Source organism: Octopus bimaculoides, chromosome 12 (genome assembly GCF_001194135.2).
Source record: "Octopus bimaculoides isolate UCB-OBI-ISO-001 chromosome 12, ASM119413v2, whole genome shotgun sequence".
Lineage (NCBI taxonomy): Eukaryota > Metazoa > Mollusca > Cephalopoda > Octopoda > Octopodidae > Octopus > Octopus bimaculoides.
In genome coordinates, this window is record NC_068992.1 from 61,252,729 (window position 1) to 61,258,728 (window position 6,000).

At 34.3% G+C, this 6,000-nt stretch overlaps 1 protein-coding gene across 11 annotated transcripts in view; it reads left to right on the forward strand.

Annotated features, from left to right (window-relative positions):
• LOC128246976 (FERM domain-containing protein 5-like) overlaps window positions 1–6,000 on the forward strand; it is a 276,439-nt gene that overhangs the window by 221,982 nt on the left and 48,457 nt on the right. The window lies entirely within an intron of this gene.

Here is a 6,000-nt window from a genome sequence, read left to right on the forward strand (position 1 = left end):
TTCTGATGTCACTGGAATATATGTACTTCATGGCAGGGTGTCACTGAAGAGTGTACATCACATCATAAGGAGGTCACTAAAATGCTTGTTTCTTATATTGCTGTGTTCATATCAAGATGACAAAGGAATATATTGGATTTGGATGCATCATACTGCAATATAATCTATTAAATGTAGGTTAAGATCAACATGCCTGCAAAATATATTTCAAGGTTAGATGTTATTAAAATGTATACTTGCTAGAAGAATATAGTAGACACAGGAATGTACTCGGATTGTGTTATAATAGAAATAAATGTACGTCAAACATTGAATATCAAGGAAACCTAGCTCAGAACATGATGTCACAGAAATGTATTCACTTGTTTAATATTTATATGAAATATTCATTATGAAATATTCATTATGAAATATATACTGTATGTAAAGTTTGTTGATTTATATACTCTGTTATAGCTTTTAAGAATGGATCTTCTGTTTTGGGTTGTTTGCTCCGATTTCACCAATATTTCTTAATCCAAGACAAACTTCTTTGCACACATTCACTGACAAGGACCGATGGATGGACACACACACACACACACACACACTAATACATAAACACATATCATTTACATCTTTGACTTTTCAAATTTAAGATGTTGAACCCTAATGATAATAACTATGTTTTGATGTATATTCATGCTCTTAAATTGAATAGAATATATTTTTATGAACAACCAGCTCAGCAAAGGTAAATATTTCAGTTGAAAAAGCAGAAGTCAGAGAACTGTGTTTTCCATTCAGTTTTTTTTTTTTTTTTTTCTGAATAAAAGGTGCACACACATTCATCATCATCATCATCATCATCATCATCATCTTGCATTCATTTTTCCATGCATGCCAGAGTCAGGCAACTCTTCTCCAGCAAGCATCATCCTATTCGTTGCAGTTCTTTATCATCTCTTTTTGGTGAATTTCAGTCTTTTGAGATCAGTGTCCACAGCTTTTCTCTTGTGTCTGCTTTGGCTTTCTTCTTCTTCTGCAAGTTGTATCCATTCAGAATTGTCTTGGCAATTATAGACCTGACTGTTATTGTTTATGTACATTGCATGTCCATACCAACTACAATTGAGAAAACGTGCACAATATATAATCACACAGATGCAAGCATCCATGCACAAACAGGCTTACACAAGCATACTTACATACACACACACACACACACACACACACACAAACATACAGTCACTTGCACATACATACACACTTTCATATATTCACATAGGTAAATAGATCTCTGTTGTTGAATTTACTGGTCATTGAATTAGCATATAAGTGGCTGAGTATTTCACAGGTACATACACACTTAAAGTAATTCTCAGGCAGAATTGACATCACTCAGTCACAGTATGTAATAATAGTGGACTTTGGAATTACAGGTTCAATCCATCTGAAAGGCTTCTACCAAATTTTTCTCACAAGGCTTGGATTGACTCAAAGCTATGGTAAAATGAATCTTGTCTTTTGTCCATGATATACAGTTGGTTCAAACCTTTACAAAATGGAAGGAAAATCAATATGACAATTAGCTTTACTAAATATCAATTGATTAGAATTTTTTTACATATCAGTGATTATTTTTTTCTTTCCCTCAGCAATACAGTAGTAAAATTAAACAAACTCTGATGAGGTTTAATGGCTCTGTGTTTGCAATTAGTTTGAGACTTATGCTGCCCAGAATTTGAGATGTGTTAGAGTTCATTCCAGAAAGAGGCTTCCCTTGGACCTTCAACTTCTAATGGAACCATAGGAGTACCATTGTGACATACACTATTGTGGGCATTTGTAAGCCTGGTATAGTACATCCCTCTCCAGCTCTGACAACAGACAATTTTTTTCAAAGAACAAAAGAGAAATAAAGAGCTAGAACACTTGTTTCTACTTCAAACTCAATATGAAACATTGTGGTGCAGCATTGGTTTTACCTGGTGGGCTGTATTGTGCACCTGCCAGCTAATTGATATCTAAAAAAAATTATGATGTGGACATTTGAAGATGGGAAATGAACCAGCCTAAGAATGCTTGGGGCCAAACATACCCAGAAAACCTCAAATTCATGAGGACCAGTTGGACAGAAGCAGAAAAAACTGTGATTGGTCAACAGATCAGTAGACCAACCACAGTACAAGGCTGGTATTCTATTTATCAGCCCTAAAAGTAAGGAAGGGAGGCTGGCAGGCAAAGGTTGTCATTGAGGGCAGAGAGTAAGAATTGCTACAAGGCAATCTATATGATGCTCTAATCACTGGGCTAAATTTGCTGTCTTACTCTGATATTTTAATCCTATAGCATTTAAATCAGCTTTGTCTGGCTCAAATGTTTTACCTGTTTAAGTCCAAACTAATCAGATCTAGCCTTTCACATCTACCCTACAATGCCATTTTCAAAATAAATAATCCCATCATTGAAATCTCGAAGCTATGAGTTAATGCATAAATTAATTCAAAACAATGTGAATAAATAAGCATCACATTTGACAGATAATCTGAATGCTGAAGGTTTCATTGGATATTTTAGGCTTTATGCTGATTTTGTATATTTCTAATTTACCAAATTTACACCTGTATGTAAATTAGTATACACACGTGTAAACTAATAAGTATTTTCTATAAACTGTTTTATCTACATAGCACATTATACTGATTATGAACATAGACACGCAGATGTCAACACTTCTTTTTTTGACATCACAGTATACTGAAAATATTTATATATTCACTTTTATGCATAGACATCTCAAAGTGTGACAAATTCACAAGATTTTTCGCAACCCCAGGTATTAAATATGAAATAAAACATACAAATAAATAAATCATTTTTTTCTGCTAAACATACATATAAAGAAAAGTAGTTATATTATTTGTCAAAATAAAAGTAGTTTTGGGATTTGTGCATTTGTGAAATAACATATAAACTGAAATTCAAATGTTTGAATTTAATTTTTGCGATCCCAGCATTTTGCGTCACAACCCCATTTGGGGTCACGATCCATAGTTTAAGAAGCACTGATCTGAAGCAACGTTAAATGATGTCTTTTGCTCAAGAGCAAAACACACCACCCTGCCATGCACATACATTGACACAGTTTACTGAATGTAAACATGAATATACATTTATTCATAGACTCTATACATTTAACCATAAACATACTTTACACAACGGTTTATTAAATAAAAGCATTGACACACATGTATTCATACATTCATTTATTTTGAAATCACAGAATACATCACATATGCAGATACACTCACAAATTTATGCAGGCACACATCCACATCCACCCATGCACCCACATACACACACACACACACACACACTCACCGACATTTGTTGACATCACACTTAGTTTATTGAATAAATACACTTACGCATTTATACATACACGTTTTTTTTATATTACTATATATCCAAAATAAGTATAGATAGATACCCACACATTCATACATACATTATACATTTTGTGCATCACTGTCTACTGAGCAGACAACACGTTTTTCTCACCATCAGTGAATATTAAATATAGACTTATATTCAATGAAGTTGAGAAAATGTGTGTAGATCTAAGACACGCATGCACACACACGCATGCATCAATGCATAATCTATATGTGTGTATGATATGAAAAATTGCAAGTGAAACTTTACTGTTATTATTTGGATTTTTTTCCAGTGACCCAAATGTAATCATATTTAAAAAATTCATTTAGATTAATTTAAGAGGTTTATTAATTGTAAATCTATATAGTAAAATCAATGGATATTCTCATGTTATTAATGGGATCTAGATTTTTAAGGTCATGGCATATATGGAATGTGTTGGGTTGGTTTTTCTTTTCAACAAACTCTCAACTTCATTTTTTTGTTTTTCTTTAAAGCTATATGAATTAAAGATCTCACTAAATTATATTAGCATTAGAAATATCTCGTATGTGCTAATTCATAGAAAATAGTTAAAATGACTGAGGAGTATAGAAAAAGTTATTGATTAAAAACAAGTCCCTGAATTAAGCATTATTATTATTATTATTATTAAGGTGGCAAGCTGGCTGAATCGTTAGCATGCTGAGTTCAAATTCCACTGAGGTCAACTTTACCTTTCATTCTTTTGGGGTCAGTAAAGTACCTGTTATTCACTGGTGTTGATGTAATTAACTAGTCCCCTCCCCTGAAATTACTGGTCTTGTACCAGCAATTTAGTCTACCCCTATTTACACACACATATGCATCCACCCATTTTTTTGCCCACTATTCTTGGGAAGGTTGTTGGGGTAGAGTCTTCAAGCATTGTCCCCTTAGGGTCCTATCAGAAGCAACCATCAATAGATTTTCAGGGTAGATTCCCAAGCATGAGCAATTGAGACTATGGATATAATCCAATCATCTCATTTTTAGTCTTCCCCTAAGTCCCTTGCTACTTGGCTCAGCTTGAAGAGTCTGTCTTTTGATTCTTTCCTGCAACATTCTAATCACATGTCTATAGTACCTGAGCTTTGACCTCTCTACATAGAGAAGTAGCAGCTTGACTTGAAGAGACTCTCCGATCTCTGAGCTATGCATCCTGTTGAGGAATGTTACTCCAGATATCCTTTGGATGAAACTCATTGCAACCACTTATATTTGTGATCATACTCTTTCAGTTATTACATTGCTCAACATACATTAACAAAGGTGAGGATAAACATAAAAACCAAATTGATGATTGTGAGTTTGAATCTTTTACCAACCTCTGATCTTCTGAGGCCAATTATCAAAAAGATGATGTTTTAGTTTAGTGAAAGGAAATCTTTATTTCATTGTTAATCTGTACCATTTATAAGAAATATCTAAATGTCAATGTCTTAATTTATCTGTGTTTGCTTCATTATGAATTCATCAGTGTTAAAGATAATTTTTTTGTTTTGTTTTGTTAGATAGTAACATGGCTGGTTGTCTTTTATAGCATTGATTTCCATTGTTTTTTTTTTAACTCCTTTTCTTTTGAATCTTATATTTTTTATTCAGAGAACAAAATTTTGTTGATTTTTATTTTTGCTTTAATATCCAGTTTTCCATATTTACATGGGTTGAACAGATTTTGTTAAGGCAGATTTTTATGGCCGGACATACTTCCTGTTGCAAGGTATTATTTTCCTCATGGTTAGACATGTTTCCATAGAAGATTGGAAAACAATGACATCTTTGCATCCAAGCAAGGTATCATTTTCTCCATGGCTAGTCATGTTTCCTCAGAAGACTGGAAACCAATGGATACCAACTGTATGATGATAACACTCGTGTAAAAAAACCATGCGATTTCAAAGCAAGGAGTCTCACATGCATTTATCTTGTGATTATATATATATATAGATAGATATAGATATTTTGTGAGGGTACATGGCTTAGTGGTTAGGATGTTGCATTCCCTATCACACATTTGTGCTTTCAATTCCTGGATTGGGTAGTGTATTGAGTTATTCAACAAAATACTTCATCTCACATTGCTCTGCAATCACTTCAACACTTGTTCAGGCAACATTGATTTGATGGAGGAAATGAGCTAATGTACAGGACATATAGTTAATCAATATAGACAAATCGTTTATGTAGGTCATTCAGTTGGAGTTGAACACTCATACATCATCTTCAACAGGAGATTCCCTTATATATCATCATCATCATCATCATCGTCATTTAACGTCCGCTTTCCATGCTAGCATGAGTTGGACGATTTGACTGAGGACTGGTGAAACCAGATGGCTACACCAGGCTCCAATCTGATTTGGCAGAGTTTCTACGGCTGGATGCCCTTCCTAACGCCAACCACTCAGAGAGTGTAGTGGGTGCTTTTATGTGTCACCCGCACGAAGGCCAGTCAGGCGGTACTGGCAACAGCCATGCTCAGGATGGTGTATTTTATGTGCCACCTGCACAAGAGCCAGTCCAGGGGCACTGGCAACGATCTCACTCAAAAATCCTACG